Source organism: Perognathus longimembris, chromosome 6, assembly GCF_023159225.1.
Source record: "Perognathus longimembris pacificus isolate PPM17 chromosome 6, ASM2315922v1, whole genome shotgun sequence".
Classification (NCBI taxonomy): Eukaryota; Metazoa; Chordata; class Mammalia; order Rodentia; family Heteromyidae; genus Perognathus; species Perognathus longimembris.
Genome location: NC_063166.1, coordinates 19191537 through 19212541, shown reverse-complemented (window position 1 = coordinate 19212541; position 21005 = coordinate 19191537).

The window sequence follows — 21005 nt, the reverse complement described above, 5'->3', positions numbered from 1 at the left end:
ACAATTACCACCAAAAAGTGAGTTTGCTTACATGGCTTCTGTATTTCTGTAGATATTAACTCATATGTGTTTAATAAATAAGCTCAAATTTTTATTTAGTAGGATATAAGGAAATATAAGGAAACTGATACTGCTGTTGTTTGTACAAAACTTACTGATAATGCCAAGTAAGTTTTAATCATAATAAAGCCCTTCTTTTAAAAACACAATTGTGATTCAATTTTTGATATTCTATGTCTCTTGTTATGTCTTACTCATTTTTGCCCAATTTCAATTAATGTATGTATATGTATGTTGTCACTTCTGTAACAATTCAGATTTTTACCTATCGTGTTATTTATGAACTTATACCTTGCTGGGACTTTAACTTTTTTTTTCAAATTTTTATTATCAAACTGATGTAGAGAGGTTACAGTTTCATACATTAGGAATTGGATACATTTCTTGTACTGTTTGTTACGTCATCCCTCATTCCCCCCTCCCTCCTCCCCCTTTCCCTTTCCCCCCATGAGGTGTTCAGTTCATTTACACCAAACAGTTTTGCAATTATTGCTTTTGTAGTTGTTTGTCTTTTTTTACCCTGTGTCTCTCGATTTTGGTAATCCCTTTCAATTTCCTAGTTCTAACACCAGTATAGATGGTTTCCAATATACTCAGATAAGATTATAGAAATAGTGTAGATACAACCACAGGAAGGTGATACAAGAACATCATCAATAGTAGAAGCTACAGATACACGTGGGATGTTGAAAGTAGTTACAACTGTGATATAACAATTGTTTCCATAACATGGAGTTCATTTCACTTACCATCATCTTATGTGATCATAAGGGTATAGCTATTGGGCTCTTGTGATCATCTGCTGTGATTAACCTAAACCTGTGCTAATTATTCCCAATAAGGGAGACCATAGAGTCCATGTTTCTTTGGGTCTGGCTCACTTCACTTAGTATAATTTTTTCCAAGTCCTTCCATTTCCTTACAAATGGGACAATGTCATTCTTTCTGATAGAGGCATAAAATTCCATTGTGTATATGTACCACATTTTCCTGATCCATTCTTCTACTGAGGGGCATCTGGGTTGGTTCCAGATTCTAGCTATGACAAATTGTGCTGCAATGAACATTGTTGTGCTGGTGGCTTTACTGTATTTAGTTTGTGGTTTTTTAGATAGATACCCAAAAGTGGGGTTGCTGGATCATAGGGGAGTTCTATATTTAGCCTTCTGAGGAATCTCCATACTGCTTGCCAGAGGGGCTGAACCAGTTTACATTCCCACCAACAATGAAGTAGTGTTCCCTTTTGGCCACATCCCCTCCAACAATTGTTATTGTTAGTTTTCTTGATATAGGACATTCTCACTGGGGTGAGAAGGAATCTCAATGTTGTTTTGATTTGCATTTCTTTTATGGCCAGTGATGTAGAGCACTTTTTCATGTCTCTTGGCCATTCTCATTTCCTCATCAGAGAAGTCTCTATAAGTCTTTAGCCCACTTGATGCGTGGGCTATTGGTTCTTTGCGGTTTTGTTTTGGAGGAAGGTAATTTTTTTAGTTCTACATATATTTTAGATATGAGGCCTTTGTCCACTGAATGGCAGTTAAAGATCTTCTCCCAGTCTGTGGGCTTTCTGTTTATCTTGTGAGCTATGTCCTTTGCCGTGCAGAGCTCTGTAGTTTGATGCAGTCCCATTTGTCCAGCCGTTCTTTGATTTGTAGCCTTTCTGGGTCTTTGTTGAGGAAGTTCCTTCCTGCGACAAGGAGCCCAAGTGTTTCTCCTATTCCTTTGATTAGTGTTTTCAGGGTATCTGTTTTAATTTCGAGGTCTTTGATCCATTTGGAATTGATTTTGGTGCAGGGTGATATATAAGGATCTAGTTTTACTTTGTTGCATGTGTTGGACCAGCCTTGCCAGCACCATTTGTTAAAGAGGCTATCTTTCTTCCAAACTATTGTTTTAGCTCCTTTATCAAAGATTAAGTAGGCGTAGTTATGTGGGTTCATTTCTGGGTCTTCATTTCTGTTCCATCAGTCTTCAGGCCTGTTCCGGTGCCAATACCAAGCTGTTTTTATTACTATAGCTATATAATACAGCTTGAAGTTGGGTATTGTAATTCCTCCAGCACTGTTCTTTGTGCTTAGGATTGTTTTTGCTATTCTAGGTCTTTTATTGTTCCATATGAATTTCTGGATTGCTTCCTCTATTTCATTAAAAATTGGTGTTGGGATATTAATGAGTATTGCATTGAATTTGCAGTTAGCCTTTGGCAATATTGACATTTTGACTATATTAATCCTCCCAATCCAGGAGCATGGGAGGTTTTTCCATTTTCTTAGTTCTGACTTAATTTCGTTTTTCAAGATTTTAAAGTTCTCATCAAAGAGGTCTTTCACTTCTTTGGTTAAGGTTATTCCTAGGCTTTTTATGTTTTTGGGGGCTACTGCAAAAGGAGTTGTTTTCCTGATTTCAGCCTCGGTCTTCGGGTCGTTAGCATAGAGAAAGGTTGTTGATTTTTGAGGGTTTATTTTATAGCCTGCAACATTGCCAAAGAATTGGATCAGCTCTTGTAGCTTGGGGGTAGAGTCTATGGGTTTTTTTAGGTATAGGATCATGTCATCTGGGAAGAGAGAAAGTTTAACTTCATCTTTTCCTATTTGGATCCCCTTTATATTTTCTTCTTGCCTAATTGCTCTGGCTAGGAATTCTAGTACTATGTTGAAGAGCAGAGGAGAGAGTGGACATCCCTGCCTTGTTCCTGATTTTAAAGGGAATGGCTTTAGTTTTTCACCATTTAGAGTTATGCTTGCTGTTGGTTTGTCATAAACTGCCTTGATTATATTCAGGAATGTTCCCTGGAATCCCAGTTTTTCCAGGGCTTTTAGCATAAATGGGTGCTGGATTTTATTGAACGCTTTTTCCACATCCAGAGATAAAGCCATGTGGTTCTTTACCTTGCTCCAGTTGATGTGATGGATTACATTAATTGACTTGTGTATATTAAACCAACTTCGCATGCCTGTGATGAACCCAGTTTGATCATGGTGTATGATTTTTTTGATGACCTGTTGAAGTCGATTGGCCAGAATTTTCTTGAGAATTTTTGCGTCTGTGTTCATCAGGGAAATCCGTCTATAGTCCTCTTTCCGTGATGAGTCCCTGCCTGGTTTTGGGATGAGGGTTATACTGGCTTCATAGAATGAGTCTGGTAGTGTACGTTCTCTTTCAATTTCATTGAAGAGTTTGAGAAATATTGGTGTGAGTTCTGTTTTGAAGGCCTTGTAGAATTCTGCAGTGAATCCGTCTGGACCTGGGCTTTTCTTGGATGGGAGATCATTTATTGCTGTTTCTATTTCAGTACTGGATATGGGTCTGTTTAGAAGGTTTAAATCTTCAAGGTTGAGTTTGGGGATATGGATTTTTTCTAGGAAATCATCCATTTCTTCCAAGTTCTCAAATTTGTTGGCATAAAGGTTTGCAAAATAGTCCCTTATTATTTTCTGAATTTCGGTTATTTCTGTGGTGATGTTAGTTGTTTCATCTCTTATCTTCTTTATTTGAGTGTGCTGCCTTCGTTTTTTGGTCAGGTTTGCCAGGGTTCTGTCTATCTTGATGATTTTTTCAAAAAACCAACTCTTTGTTTTGTCTATTCTTTCAATGGTTTCTTTCATCTCTAATTGATTTAATTCTGATTTGATTTTAATTATTTGCTTCATCTATTGACTTGGGGTTTGGTTTGTTGTTCTCTTTCAAGTAAATTAAGGTGCTTCCTTAAATTATTGAGTTGCTGTTTCTCCAGTTTGTTGGTGTATGCACTCAGAGATATAAATTTTCCTCTGAGTACTGCCTTTTCTGTGTCACAAAGGAGCTGGTACTTTGTGTCCTCATCTTGGTTGAATTCCATAAACATTTGAATTTCCGTTTTAATTTCTTCAATGACCCACTGATGGTTCAGCAGTGTGTTGTTTAGTCTCCATGAATTGTAGGATTTCTGTGGTGGCTGTTTGAGTTGAACTCTAATTTTATTCCATTGTGGTCTGAGAGATTGCAAGGAATGGTTTTGATACTTCTGAATTTGTACAGATTTTCTTTGTGCCCTAAGATGTGATCTATTTTGGAGAATGTTCCATGTGCTGCGGAGAAGAATGTGTATTATGTTGTTGCTGGGTGGAATATTCAGTAGATGTCAGTTAAGTCTAGTTGGTCTATGCAATTATTTAGTTCTGTGATTTCTTTGTTCAGTTTTTGGCGTGTTGATCTGTCCAGAGGTGATAGTGGAGTGTTAAAGTTCCCAACTATCAATGTGTTTGTGTCTATGAGTGTTTTTAGAGTCAGTAGTGTTTGTTTGATGAAGTTGGGTGCTCCTGCATTTGGTGTGTAGATATTTAGAATGGTTATATCTTCCTGTAGGAGAGATCCCTTTACTAGTATGTAGTAACCTTCTTTGTCTCTTATTACCTTTTTTAATTTGAAGTCAATTTTGTCTGATACTAGGATTGCAACTCCAGCCTGCTTATGGGGGCCATTTGCTTGATAGATTGATTCCAGCCTTTCACTTTTAGAAGATGTTTACTTTTGCTGGATATACGTGTCTCTTGGAGGCAGCAGAAAGATGGATCTTGATTTTTGTTTCAACTTATGAGCCTATGTCGTTTGATTGGAGAATTAAGTCCATTAATGTTTGAGAGTTAGGATTGAGAGATGATCGTTTGTTCCTTTCATTATCACTATCTTGTTAAAAGCTGTGTCTTCCCATTTCTTGATCTGATGTTTACTATTTAGGGTTCATTTCTCTGTCTGTATTGGGATCTTGATTATTTTCCCTGTATAGTACATCTTTGAGGATTTTCTGTTAAGCTGGATTGGTGGAGACATATTGATTCAGTTTTTCCTTATTGTGGAAAACTTTTATTTGACCTTCGGCTATGAATGGGAGTTTGGCTGGGTACAGTATTCTTGGTTGGTAGTTATTTTTATTTAGTGTTTGGTATACCTCATTCCAGGCTCTCCTTGCTTTCATGGTCTCTGCTGAGAAGTCTGGGGTAATTCTGATTGCTTTTCTTTTATATGTGATTGTTTTCTTCTAGCTAACAGCTTTAAGGATTCTTTCCTTGAACTCTACTGTCCTGTTTTGATCACAATGTGTTGGTGGGATGTCCTCTTCTGGTCTGGTCAGTTTGGGGTTCTAAATGCTTCTTGTATCTGTATAGGCCTATCCTTCTGGATATTTGGGAAGTTCTCAGCTAATATTCTGTTAAATAGGTTGCCTATCCCATTAACTTCTTTCTTCAAGTTTTCCTCAATACCTCTTATCCTTAAATTGGGCTTCCTGATCGTGTCTTGAATTTCCTGTAGTGATCTGTTTTGTTTATTGGACTGGATTTGTATTGCTTTTTGATCTTTCTCCATAGATTCTAGGGAATCTTCAGTTCCTGAGATTCGATCCTCTGCTTCAGTTAGTCAGGACTGTAGGCTAGCTACTTGATTTTGAATCTCTTTTCCTTCTGACTGGTCTTTCCTGATGATTTCCATGTCATCTCTTAGGTCTTGCATGGACTTCTTTACTTCATTAATTTGGTTTTGAGTGCTATCTCTCAAATCTTTTACCTGGGTAGCTATCTTTTCATTTGACTCTTGAATTTCATTTATCTTTCTATTTGTTGAGGCCAAGAAATCATCTATTACTTTATGGAAGGATTGCTGTATCAATTCAAACTTTTCATTTAACATGTTTATCAGTAGACTTTGTAGAGCATTTTGAGGGTTCTCTTCTATGTCTTTGATTGACTGCTCTGTTTCCTGCTTGTTTTGAGTGGGAGAAAAGACTCCATTGTTTGCCATCTTTCTTGTGTTTCTTCTGCCCATTTGGATTGGGAATGCCAATCTACAAGCACCTGTGAGCACCGTTTAAGACCCAAAGCAGCCCTTACCAAGCACTGTTGTGTAAATCTTCTAAGTTCACAATTATATACAGATACCTTGTATACCTGTCTATGAAATTAGATTTGGTGTTCCTAAAGAATACAATTTCAATATAACAACCGATCCTGGACCCTGTATTCAGTAGTTACTTATTTACTATTACAACCCTATAAGCAATTCTTGTTCTTACATTAAGTTCTTTTAGGAGTGGCTTTCTCTATGAACCCCTTTGCTTCACTCGGATTAAGCAGAGATACCCTCTATCCAATAACCAGGAGTCAATGGAACCTGGAGGTCCTGGCAGTAAGTCAGGAGGGAAAGTTAGAGGTAGTAAAGAGAATAGAATAAAATGTATTGGGGGGGGGTGATGATTTTGGTTTAGTTTCAGTGATGTGGAAATGTGGAGAAGAGTAGAATCAGTAAAAAGAACAAGGTTAAAATGATAGACAATGGAGAGTTAGCAGAAAAGAGTGGAGGTGTTATTCATTGGAAAGTAATTTTTAAAGAAAGAGAATGCAAAGAGAGAAATAAAGAAAAAATACTGGAAGACAGATGCACAAAACAGAGAAAATTTATTTTTAAAAAAATAAAATAAAAAATAAAAAGGAAAAAAAAAAACAGAAAAATGAGCAACCAAAAAAAAAAAAAACTTGCTAAAACAAACAGGTAAAAATGGAAAACAAAAAAAACAACGACATTTCAGAAGTGAAAAAATTAAAAAAAAATTTTTTTTAAATGTTTGAAAATAAAAAAAAAAATGGAGTCCTCCTTGTTTGGGTGGTCTTTCCCCAGTCTCTGGTTTCCTTGCGATGGTCTGCAGTCTATTTTCCTAATTGGCTGGTTTGACTTGCTTTCAGTTTGCAGGGGGTGTATCTGTTCTGACCCTTCTCCCCTGGTTGGTGCAATCCTGGGTCTCTGTGGTTCACACAGCTTGCAGGTAGGCCTTGGGCGTCCTCTGTAGATGGGGACATGAGCAGTCTCAGGAACTGTGGCTCCTCTGTCTGCTGTGGGGCCGCGGCCTTTAACGCCTGGCTTTGAATAGGCTGTGTACTCAGCAGGGCGGGGTGCCTCTGGCCTGGTTTACCCAGCTGAGAGTTGCTTGCCTGGGGGAGGTACTTCCCTCCTGGGTGGGGCGGCCGCCTGGGGGAGCTGGCTATGGAATTCAGCTCCGTTTCAGGCTGGGAATTGGGCTTCCTCTCTGTTGGGACCGTTTATCTGTCTCAGGAACTGTTTGTTCCCCCGTCTGGTGTTTCCGTGCCGCCGGGAGCTGCTCACCGCTTTCACTTTAAATTTAGAAATTCTGGCGGGCCGGGCAGGGCACCTCTGGCTAAGCTGCAGCCCAGGACAAGCCTCCCGCCTGGGCAGGGGGCGTTCTCCTGGGCAGAGATGGCTCTCACTGGTTGGTCCCTCTTGCCCTTTTCAAAGATGGCTCCTTTGTCCTCGCTTTCCCCAGGCCCGCTTTAGTTCCAGTCTGGTCTTACCCTATGCCAGTGTCAAAGATGGCGCTTTGCTCTGGCAGTGGGGGAAGGGCTAGCTTCCAGAAGCTGCTCTGTGGGCGTGAGTGAGAATATCTTTCGTGGGGTACTCACGCTTTCTCTGCGTTTTCAGGTCGTCCGTGCTCAGCCGCCGTCTGGAGGACTTCTCCCTGGTCTCCACTGTGTGCTTTAGCTGCATGGAGTGCGGGTTGTTGTGCCGGCACCAGCACTGGCGCAGCGGTGGGATGCCGCCCAGAGCTCAAATCTGTGTTTTCAGACGAGCAAATTCGATTTTTCCTTCCTGGCCAGAATCCCTGTACTGTTAGAACTTACTCTGGCTGTCTTTCTAGGAGTAAAAGTTTCTATGGGGTAAGAAAACTGCGGTGTCGGAGGGAGCTCAGCTAGGGCTCTGCTGCTCCTCTGCCGTCTTCCCAGAAATTCCAGGACTTTAACTTTTTTAAGTTATCCTTTAGGTAGTTGTACAAAGGAGTTTCAATGCAACATATTAATTTATGAAAGCCATTCATCTTGATCAATGTCACCCCTTCCACAGTTCTCTGCCATCACCCGACACATTCCTTTATTTACTCTTCCATTTTCCCATATGTACATTGAATACTATGACTGCATCCAAACAGCTTGTATCCCTCCATTCCTTTACCTTGTTTTCCAATCACTGATGACCACTGAATCTTAGATTTCATTCCCTTACCTGCTGTCCAAGCAGTGTTTCCCAAAATATGAAGCAACCCATTTGAAGGGAACACAAAAGAAAAAGGCCAAAAAGGAAAGAAGAAAGGAGAGGAAGGAAAAGGAAATGAAGGGAGGGAAAGTGAGGGAAAAGGAATAAAGAGAGAAGAGAAAGGAAAAAGAAAGAAGGGAAAGAAGAAAGGAGAAAGAAGGAAGGAAAAGGAAAGGAAAGGAAAGAGAAGAAAATACTCTAGTTTACTGTTAGCTTAAGAATATTAAGCTCAATATCTTTAATTTTTTAAATTGCCTCAGCAACAATAGAAGTTTGGTTCTTGGAGGCAGCAAAATAATTTTATAACATTACCCCCAGAATGAAGCACACATTTTTAAACTGGAATCAAAATTATGAAATCTGAAGAACAAGTTCACAGACACATATGTAAACCAATACAAGCAGAAGTGTGGGGCTGAGATCAACAAGAGAGGAATCAGGTGAAAGTGGTACAGCTACCTTTCCAGCAAAGGTTCAAACAGCTAGTGAGAAACAATGGGAAAGTCTACATTTTCACTAGGGTCTGTCATTCAGGCGTGTCTGTATCTTTAAGTGTGTGTTTTCAATCATCTTTCAACGTTTTGTCTCTCTCACTAAAGAGTTTTCAGTGTTGTTCACCACTTAGGTCAGCCAGAATATTTCCTTAACCTGGCATCCATTCACGCAACTCATTTTCAAGAGTCAGCTATGTGCAAAGCTAGAAACAGAATAAAGTGAAGAAGATGAAAAGCAAAAGAGACAGGGTTGGCTATGAATCAACGAAGGGAAAGGAAGATCTCAGATGATATAAAAAATGTTGTTTCCTATAAGAGTGTATTCAGGGCTGGGGATATGGCCTAGTGGCAAGAGAGCTTGCCTCCCATACATGAAGCCCTAGGTTCGATTCCCCAGCACCACGTATACAGAAAATGGCCAGAAGTGGCAGAGTGCTAGCCTTGAGCAAAAAGAAGCCAGGGACAGTGCTCAGGCCCTGAGTCCAAGGCTCAGGACTGGCAAAAAAAAAAAAAAAGAGTATTCATTTGGGAAGAAGAAGAAAAAAAAAAAAAAAACATGGCAAGAACCTGACAGTGGCTTCCAAGGTCATGGGAAGATTTCCTAAAGAACAGATATGTAAGCATACTTGGGAAGAGGCAAAGGATGCCTCTATGAGATTATAAAATGAAAGATCTTGCCCATAAAATTGAAGCAACATAAAGGAAGCTAGTTGGGTCTGAACTCAATAAATGGAAAGGACCTCAGAGGTAAATTTGAACACAAGACAGAGTTGAGATGCACTGTGCATTTCCATACCACCCTAACTACAATGAGAAAACTGATGATGCATTTCAAATGGGCAAGACCTATAGCAACAGTGGCTTGTGTGACGATTTCTTAACTGTTCTATAGACAGCTGCTCTTCAAAGACAATATACAACCATACAGTAGGGCATTATTTTTAACAACTACACATACAACCTATTTGCACTCCTGGGTATTTGATGCCACAGAAATGATAGCTTTAGTCCTTACAAAAATCTGGACATGATTATATCAATCGATTCAAACTGGAAACAACCCAGATTGCTTTCAATGGTAGAATTGTTTTGACATGCCATGTTACATGTATAGCATGAAATGATATTCAGCAACTAAAAAGACCTACTCTCCAGACAATCATGCTGATTGAATAAAAGCCAATTCTACAAGATTCTTGAATCACATATATGCCATATTTGAAATGGAAAGGAAAGAAATGACAACAGATTTATTTTGGACAGTGGAAAAGGAGGAAGAAAATAAAGGCAGCAGAAGTGCTTGTAAACGTGTGATATGAAAGATCCTGTGACGAATGTTTTGTATCATGAAATATCAGTGTCAATGTCTACTTGTAAGGCTGCACTGTAGTTCTGAAGGATGTTGTTTTTTTCTTAGGAAAAATGAATAAGGGAATTCCTTTGTATTATTTCTTACCATTGCATATGTATCTATAATTGTCTCAAAATTAATTTTAAATAAAATATACCTATCTAAAATAATATAATTCCTACTCAAGAAGATAAACATGTCCATGCACTAAATAAATATATAAAACTTACATTGCTTCATATACAGGAACTCAGTTTGTATAGGCATTTATCTAACATCAAAAGTATCACCCAAGGGCCAAGTAATGGTGATTAACAACTGTAATCTTAGTTACTTAGGAGTCTGATATCTTAGGGTCATTGTTCCAAACCATCTCAAACAGGAAAGTCCATAAGTCTATAAGACTCTTATCTCCAAGTAACCTCCAAAAAGCTAGAAATGGAGCTATGACTCAAGTAGTAGAATATCAGCCTTGACCAGAGAAAGATAAGGAATGGCACACAGAAGCCCCGAATTCAAGCCTCAGTACTGACTTAGAAAAAAAAAAAGTTTCAATCTAGCAAAATTTTCTATTTGCTAGAGGAAGTAAGACATTCACAAATTTCAATTGTTAAAATAAATCTAACAAGTTTTATGATTTTAAAACTCTGAGTATTCAAAACTAAGGAATTCTTCACTGATACCCATACTGAGCAATTCTTACTGTTTGATTTTTTGTTGTTGTTTGGCTCTTTTTTTTTCTAAGAACACTGTGCAGTTTATCTGGAAGAACAGTCCAGTTTATGTATTTTTTAAAAAACATAGAAATTCTGCAATAAACCTCCTTGTATAACTTACATGTGCTAATAGCAAACCTTTTTTTTTTTAAAAAAAAAAAGCCACTTCTCCTTTTGTGAAACAAAGCTTTAAAGATATATAAATCTAATATTCAGGGGATGGGTGGCTTAGTGGTAGAGTGCTTGCCTAGCATGCATGAAGTCCTGGTGTTCGATTCTTCAGCACTACATATACAGAAAAAGCCAAAAGTAGCACTGTGGCTCAAGTGGTAGAGTGCTAGCCTTGAACAAAAGGAAGCCAGGGACAGTGCTCAGGCACTGAGTTCAAGCCCCAGGACTGGCAAAAAAATATCTAATATTCAACCAACTTACAGAGATAATCTTGTTGTATGATTGGGCAAGGATTTGAAAACAAAGCAACTCCTCAAAGCAAAAATCTGTTACGTAACTGTCCCAAAACACTTCATCATTTGGTGTTTCAAAATCTTTTGTTTTATCCTCTTTTAATGCTTCAGTGAAAAATATTTATCTGGGAACATTTGTCTGCTCCTGCGGCAATTTGAAGAAGAAAAAGGCTTTGGTGGGAGGGGGAAAATAAAAGGTCTACATAAATTCAGGATCACAGCTTCAATCCCTGAACACTGTCTTCTTGAGAAAGCTTATTAGTTTGTTATTTTTCATGAAAGCTGAAAATGCATTAGGAAGCTCCGGTTGTCAGTCAAGCACTTCTACCACATTTTGACTTGGTAGGCCTGAGAGTTACCATAGCTACTAATTAACTCTCAGGTCCTGAATGTATTCCACTTCATAGCAGAGAGACTATTTACATTATTTAAAATGCTTTTGTTCTAGATAATTTAGCAGATGATGCTAGATACATTAAATATTATTGCAAAATAATAGTAAGTCATCTCTCATTAAGTTGTTTAAATGCAAGTTTCTGAATCTTTGCATGGTTACCTGACTAGAGTATCCTGAAACATAGCTAAAATATTGGCTTACTCTCTTTTGTTTTTAAAATGGCATATTGGCATACTTATAAACACAATACATTTTTCAGAGTCATATTCCTAGATTCTTAAATACCAATATTATGATTAGTAAAGTATTTAAATGTAAATTATTTTATCAAACTAATTAAAATATGTCTGAAAAACATGACAATGGTATTTTTTTCCTAACAAAACACTGTAATTTCACCAGGTGCTGTTGTCTCATGCCTGTAATCCTAGATACTAAAATGGCTGAGGTCTGAGGATTATTAAAGTCAATCATAAAAGTGGAGATATTCTTATTGCATTTTAGTACCAAAAAGCCAGAAGTAGAGCTTTGGCTCAAGTGGTTGACCCCTAATCATGAGCAGAAAAGCTAAACAAAGTCAGTACTGACACACACACAGATACACACACACACACACACACACACAACTGTAATTTCTACTTATATAGAATTTAAAACAATATGAAGTACTCAATAAAACTAGTCTTTTTCCTAAATCACTACTTAATAAATTACATTTTCATATCAATCTATCCGAAACACATAAGTAATAATTATTTTGAGTTTTGTAATTTACACCTGTAAACATTTGAGGTATTCATGTTTATGCTATAAAATAGCTGCCAAAAGTAAAAATAGAAAGAACTTAAATATCTCTGATCCTTATAATCAGTATTCTATTTGTTGAGGAAGTAATCATTAACTTTAATATGATTTTACCCATAATTTATCCAAATTATTTTAAGAAACTACCTTAAAAAATTTTTTTCTCAAATTTTTATTATCAAACTGATGTACAGAGAGGTTACAGTTTCATACGTTGGGCATTGGATAAATCAGAAAATTTTTAAGTAACTATGGATTCCAAAAATTGACCTATATCTTACAAAATAAATTCTTTGTGTTTGTAGTATAGATTTCACATGTTAAAACTGAGACAAAAGAAAATAAGAAGTTGTTTCAAAGAAAAAAAATGTGGAAAAAAACTCCATGTCAGCATCTCTTACTGAAAGCCTCAGAAGCACCCCAAAATGCACAAAGACCCTTGAAACCAGAAACAAGAAATCATTTCTTCTAAATAACCATCAACCCCTAGACCCACATGCACACACACACACACACACACACACACACACACACACGTCACAAATGCCTCCAAGCTTTTGTTACTTCTACTTGTTTAAAATTCTTTAATTCATTTTTATTTCAAATACTTTTGTTATCTTTAAGCAGTTGTGCAATTGCCATTCAACAAAGCAGTTTATGAATAGGGTTGCTTGAACAATGTCATCCCCTTCACCATTTTCACCCACCCCTCCCAATCCACCCTTTCCCTCATTTTTCTTAATTTTTATGATTATATTTTGAAATTTTTGCCATATAACAAAACAGTTTATGGATACAATGCATCTTAATCTGTGTCATCCCTTCAATATCCTCTCCCCCTTTTACTCCTCTTTCCCTTGGTTTTTTTCTTCAGTTCTGTGTATATACAGTGCATTCTTGCCTGCATTTTACTCCCTTCCTCCCTTCATTCTTCTATTCCTCTCTCTGCCCCATATCCTCTTGTAAGCATCCATTTCCTGGTACTTATTTTGACTGAAGTATAATAGATTCTATGGAGGGCTCAACTAGTATAATTCTTTAGAAAATTGAAGTCGAAGTCTACTTAATTTCACTTCCACTGCTTTCGTTCAGATTTTTTCTCTCTTTCCTGTCTCTCTCTCTTTCTCTCTCTCTCTCTGTATCTTTCTGTCTTCCTGTTATAACCTCCAAATTTGTCTTCATAAACTCATTCTCCATATTATCACTTAGCCTTTACAAAAGCAAAGAATATCTACTTGTCTGGAGGAATATTTAGAAGATTGATCAACAAGACAAAGATTGTTAAATGCTAAGGTGAAAAGCAAGCATAACCAAAGGCTTTCACATAGGTTCTGGTTCTATCCCTTTCACTGCCCTCCTTCTACCTAGGGACCACACCCTGATATGAACCCCCAAATTCAACACTTCTTTCCTACCTCATTCTGAGCTGTTTGTGGCAGCAACTCAGCTTCACTCCTTTACCTCTGTGGGTCTAGAGATTTCTTTTCACCCCTCAAAACTCAGTTCACACTTTATCTCTCTAGTGAAAGATGAAGGTTAGATAAATCACTGATGGCACCACAACACAAGAAAGGACACTTGAATTACTCCTTCTCATAGTATCACTGTTATATAGAAAGCTGTCAAATACATCTGAGACTTGAGAATTAGTGATGCTTTGGAGAGATGAGAGCTCAAGCTCTGCTAGGTAAGACAATAAATTAGGTTGATAATATGGAACAAAATTTGGCAACATTTTCTGAACAGTCACTGGCTTGTTGATTTTTTTCCTTTCTTTCTCTTGAATTATCATTATCTAAAAAGAGTATCTGTGCTTATATAGATAGATACAGAAAGAGGTAGATGACTATATATTAGAATACTACATAATACGTATTATATACGTATATAGTAGGTTATATATTTACACATAAATATATACCTTTCCACATATGTCTAATATATAGTAGACTATATATAGGGAAAGCTATTACTCATGTGTCATTAATAGCATTAACAACTAGAAATAACTGAAATGACTAGTTTTAAAAGTAAATATAAAGTATGATAAAATGGAAACTACTGTCCATCAGAAAATGGTTAATTACAAAGAAAAAAAGCACAAAATATTACGTGAATAAAGAAGAATATAGACATTTACAAACAATTTTCTTACAAAGTATGAAAACACGTTAAAAAGATCAAATATATCAGACTATTACAGTGCTTTTTCTCTAGATAACAGGATATAGGTAAATTACTTTTCCCCTTCTTGCTATGTCATCCAATGACTATATAAAAGAGACTGCATTGAAACAAACTACAAAGAAATGTATTTTAACTAAATTTACCAAATTTGGAAGTTGGATGGCTGAATTAATGCATCTACCAGCCTACCCATCATGTATCATAAAGATATCATTCTGATGGTGCTATGCAGACATAATTTTGGTATTCTCTTCCCCAAACCACTAAAATGACTAGTACTAGGGCCTTCACACTCCTGGTTTATCAGCCAGAGAAAGACCTTCTCCAGATAGCATGCTTTCAGAAATTGTACACCCAGTAATAGGAAATATGAGCCCTCATGAAGAAGTGCATAGTTCTTAGACTTTGAAGGCTTGCCCTATCATAAAAGTAGCATTGTGACTGCTAATGACCTTCAAGCAACAAGATATTCATTATATCCAGGTCATACTGACATTTTACTTATTACTGAAAAATAAAATCACTTTGAAAGAACCACTGGACAGCCACAGAGAAACCTTAATAAATTGTCTCTCAGGAGAATTTTCTTTAACTCATATTGAATTTTTTCTTCCAATTACAGTGTTTATTCTTCTTAAGGACATTAGGAGGTACAGATTGGTATGTTCGGAGCACAGAAGTTCTACAAAGTCCTTTGAGTATGTCTCTTCAAGAAATGTTCCCATTTGATATCAAAAGTTCAAGAATTCTACATCCTGAACTGAAAAAATAAGGTTAATATCTCCTGTATCTACCTTATTTATAGAAGAATTAGAAGATGATCGAATTGTAAAAATAATAGACATATAAGATGTACTGTCATGGCATGTCATGTCATCCTTCACAAGAATTCAACTAATAACTGTAATAATCCTCATACTGGGAGAAGAAAAGGTAGCTTTGTCAATATCATACAAAGTATCATATTGTGGAGTTTCTAGAAGCTTATAACCTGAGAATAGTCTTTTTTTTCCCCTTCTGGTACTGGAATTTGAGTTTAAGTCCTAGAAAATTCACCTGGCTTTTTCATTCAAGGCTAGCACAATGCCACTTGAATCACACCTCCATTTCCTGTTTTGTTGGTGATTAATTGGAGATAAAAGCCTTCTGGGCTTTCCTGTGCAGTCTGGCTTGCAGCCATGATCCCGCGACCTCAGATTCCTGAGTAGTTAGGATTATAGGTGTGAGCCAGTGGCACCCAAAGAGAACATACATTTGAAGAATTGAACTTTGCAGTACTTGGATATAAAGAGAACTGAAGAACTATCACTTTCTTTGAATGGAACTCTACTCTCGACTCTTTTGTTAAAGTCATCAGCAACCTCCTAGAAACCATAACCTCAGTACAGCAAGCCTGTGGAAAAGCTACCAAAATCATGCATCGAAGGATCTGGTGCTAAAATTGAAGTTCAGGAGTCAACTGATGTAAATGACAACTCCATTATCACACTGATTGACAGTACAAAAGAGACACCTGGGATTGAGAGGGTACCACTCTTTCTTTTAGTAGCTAGGCAACTTCTAAACAGAAACCTTCAGTAAGCCGACCAAGAGGCAAAATAATAATTTCCCAATTCCTGATATGAGTCATAAAGAAACTGAAATCCTTGTGGAATTTTTGGCATTTTAACCACTTAAAGACACTTGGAAGTTTGTTGTTGTTGTTGTTGTTGCTCAAAACATTATTTTCTTTTGTGAACGTCATTTTTGTAGGCAGAGAACTGTCTGAGGGGAAAAAAAAATCCACATAGTTATCATTGTTTATGGTTAACAAATCTCACAAATCTTCAAAGTGATTTTCTAGACCAAAGTCGTATATTTCCCAAAGATTAATTCTCTGGAAACAACTTGGCTTCAGTGAAAGAACAGAGAGTCAGAATATGGCTCATTTCTTCTGCCTGTATGGTACCTCTGAAGATGCTGACCCCAGAGCTTTGGGGAAGCTGAAATGTACTCTCCCCATAGGTCCTTGATCTTTCAGAAACAGGGTAAAGGAACACAGGGAGAAACAATGTAGAATAGTAGTCAAAGCCATGGTTACACTATTGGCTTGCTATGTGGTTTCTAGCTATTCAGCCACCATCTCTGTTAGCATTTCTCCATACATAAAATGAAAAGAGATGTGCTAGCTTAATGCCTTTCCAACTCAGTAGGGAATTGTGTCAAATAGCAAATTCCTTTCCAGGAAGCCCTTTGAGGTCTTTCAAAATACTAAATCCCCAAGTACAAAGTAGAAAAGTAGAATGCCAGTCTAACAGTCATCTGGGAAGGTACAGAAGGAAGAAGTGTGTGAATGTTCTGTGAACTGGGACTTTAAAAGGACACAAAAGATGTTGCTTCTGTAGTGAGAAAAATCAAAAGTGAATGCTATGGATTTTAATTTTCCTAATCACAAATGCAGCCTGAACAGAGCTGCAGGGATTAAAGAAGTGCACAGCAAAGCAAACACGGCCTAGGTCACTTTAAAATTCTGAAGTCCCTTCTATGAAGACAGGGATTTTCTAGGCTTCTGAGCTCTAACAAGTTTTTTAATTGAAGAAAATATGTCTCTATGCACAATAGTTTGCTTTCTTTATTATCTCACATACATCCAAATACAGAGAGACAAATATCAAATTAGATTTTCTCCTACCTATGACACACCCATGTCTCCTCCTAGAGTTATCTGCTTATACTGTAAGGGCAAAAAGTAAGACCTGCTTTGAAAAACAATGAAAGCAAAAAGAGCTAGATGTGTGGCTCAAGTGGCAGAGAGCTTGCCTAGAAAACACAAGAACCTGATTATAAAATAAACACTATCACTGTATCTTATCTGAGTACATTGGAAACTGTATATACTGGTATTAGAACTAGGGAAGTGAAAGGGAATATCAAAATCGAGAGACAAAGGATAAAAAGACAAACAACTCCAAATGTAATACTTGCAAAACTGTTTGGTGTAAACCAACTGCACAACTCATGGGGGGAGAGGGAAAAGGGGAGGGGGGAATGAGGGAGGAGGTAACAAACAGTATAGGAAATGTACCCAAGGCCTAACATATGAAACTGTAACCTCTCTGTACATCACTTTGACAATAAATATTAAAATAAAATAAAATAAATAACCTGATTATAAAATAAACAAATAAACAAAAATGACAATGACATCAATTAATGATTCTTTTACAAAATCTAAAAAAAATTGTTGTATATTTATAGCAGTCATAGTGATTGCAGAAATTTCTGTCAGAAAATTATGCTACTTTTAGCTTTCCTTGCCAGTATCAAGGTTTGAACTCAGAGCCTTTCACTCTCGGCTTTCTTGCAGCAGATGCTCTACCCTTGGAGCCGTGCCTCTACCCTAGCATTGCATTAGTTCATTGGAGATAGAGTTGCATTGACTTGTCTTGCTTGGGCTCATTTTAACCTGTGATTCCTATCTCAGCCTCCTGAGTAGCTAGGATTATAGGCATGAGCCACTGGTGCTAGGGTAGGCTGTGTTCTTTCTAATACTACTGTTTGTGGGTTTCATCTTTCCAATGCAGATAGTATGAATTCATCATTGTATCAAGTATTAGAAATCTCTATGGCTAGCTCTACAAAAGTGCTTTGAGCTATAGTGACAGAATCATAGCTGAGCAACAACGGCTGTGTGGTGACAAGTTGTGAACAAGGTGTGAAATATACTGTAAATAAACTCTTTTTTAAAAGTACAATTTAGCAATTCTGATTTGATCAGACTTGAGCCTCCTGATAGTGTGAGAGACAGAAATAAATCAAAAGAGAGCAATACGAAAAAGTTTTCAAACATTGTCATACCAAGATTCAAGCCACTTAATATTAAACACGATGATCCCATTTTCAGAAGAATAAAATCTATTTTAAATCACTATTCACCTTTTCATTTAATAAATCTAACATTTCAAGTCATCAGAAGCAATAAATCAATCCTAGGACAGGTAGTCAATTAAATAGTGTGTTTCTAGACTATCCTCAACAGCAGTAGATTAAGAAACCTTGGAACATTCGAGGCTCTTTGTTGTTCATCCTGGGAATAGCCCTGAGTTTCCAGTGCATAAACTGAAAACCCAGAGTATGAAGCAATGAAATTAGGTGAATAAACAAAGCCAAGTAAATTGTTATTTGTAACATTACTTATCTCATTAGTCTGACACCTTTAGGGAAACACTAAGAGCCATGCATTGAAATTATGCTAGCCAATTTAGGCATTTTCTATGATCCATTAGGCTTTCTTCAATAGGAAATTAATTATATTGCCATTCCATAATCCTCTCCTGACACATTTACACAGGTGTCAAGCATGCATTTGACACAACCAGAGCCCCATAATGCCTTTAACTGAAACATTTGAAGAGTGGTACATAAATTTAGTATGGTTATGGATTGAAATTCCTGTAAACAAGAGTGGTAACTTTTAAGAAGCAAAGCATTAAATATACCTGAGGTAACATATATTATACTGCCTCTCAGGCTGAGTTTGTTGGCACTTTCCTGTTTCTTGATTTAGATTGCATGTAGATGTTGAGATATTTCCTGACCAATTCCTGGAAGAAAATTAGACCAATTGTGCCAATTCTAAGGTCCCATGGAAAACCTGCATCAATGTAATTAATTATTCTGGTGTCACATATTTATGTTAATGTTTACAAATTCAGAGCTGAACAATGTTAATTTTTTAATTTTCAAATGATCATGTAAAACCCTGGGATTTTCTTTTTGCATTTGGAGTCTGGCTTAAAAAGAAACCTATATGGATTTCCAAATCAAATCTGATAAAAGAAGAAAGTTCTCAGGAACTAGCTGGCTCCACCATAAAAGTTAATTTTGAAATACAGTGCCATTGTTCAGCCAAAATTCTCTGAGTGAGCATGATAGAGAATCACTAGAAAAATGTTTCCCAAATCCACTGGTATATGGTCTGCAGATCTTGACTCTACTGGTAAGTTGTAAAGAAATCCAACAAAATGAATACCAGGAAACTGTTACTTGAAAGATGAGAGGGTCAGAGAGGGGGATAGATGAATTCAAAGAGGTAGAGGGTAGAATTCAGTCCTAATATTCATAGTATACAGTGCATAGCCCTTGAAATTAAAAAAAATTGAGGGGATGGGGTTGGGTTGGACAGGGGAAGTTGATAAAAGGGGTGGAACCAATCAAAATTCATTGTATTCATAAACTCTTGTATAATTGCTTAAAGATAATAAAAATATAATTATGAAAAGGAAGCTTTTAAATGCAGATCTTTTTCTTTCCAACTTGGGCTCTATGTGATTTTGCAGTATAAGATGCTGGGGCCTAAATAGGTTAATGATTTGCCAATGCAGTGAATCAGGTTCTGAAGGAAAGAATAGAAGATCCCTAACTCTTATTTCATTAACTGTACTTCACATCATCTTGGTAGAATGGAGATCAATTAAGAGAAACCGATTTCTGATCACTTATCCCTCCTTAGATCATGAAGAAATTCAGTGGCCAAGCGCTACGTGATCAACAAGATTTCCTAAAGCAAGAAGGAACAAGTCTTGCATAATACTTTCCAAGTATTCAGAAGTCATGAGGTTTTAGGTTTTGTGTCTCATTAGGCTACTGACTTGCTATCGTATCATGAGACATGAACTTGACCTCCCTACTTAACTAACCACAAAATTACTGCAATAGGAATGAGCTCACAGGAGTAGTGCATAAATTCTGTTTTTATAATTGTCATATTACACCCATGTGGAGGAAAATGTTATGTCAATTACAGATTATGAATAGACTAGATGCTTGTGAATTGTGAGCAGAGTAGGTGGAAATACTGATCAAGAGTGATTTCTGTTAAAAAAAAAATAGTGTTAGACATGTACAATGTTGGAAAATGCATTTAAAGGGCTGACACAGTATCTTGCCTTCCCATGGAGATCTAAATACTGAATGATGATGGAAAATTTTAGATCCTCTGAGCTTACTGATTTTGTTGAAATACAAAACCAAACTGCAAAACGCTGTAGAAAGAAAAGAATAAAAAAAAAGAAAAGAAAAAAATAAAACAGGAAATGCTTCCAAAAGCATTTCAATTGCCGAAGTCAGTGATTTCTGTTCACCTTGGCTAACCATCTGGGTTAGTTATTATCATCTTTTTATATAATTCTCTCCACATCAGGCAATTATTTACCCAATGAAACAGCTCCCTCCACACATAAAGTAAAAGCATTTGGCTTCCTCGTGTTTCATCTAATTCTAGGTTGGGCACAGTTATGAAGAAATAATTGAATATGTGAGGAATAGAATTCATTTCCAACATTTTTGTAGGTCCTACAGAGACTCTACCAATAATAGAACATGGATAATTTTGCTGCAAACCATAGGGAATGATTTATGAAAGATGCCTGTAGAAAAAGACCAGAGCTGGTCTCTCAATTAATCAAATTCCAAAGT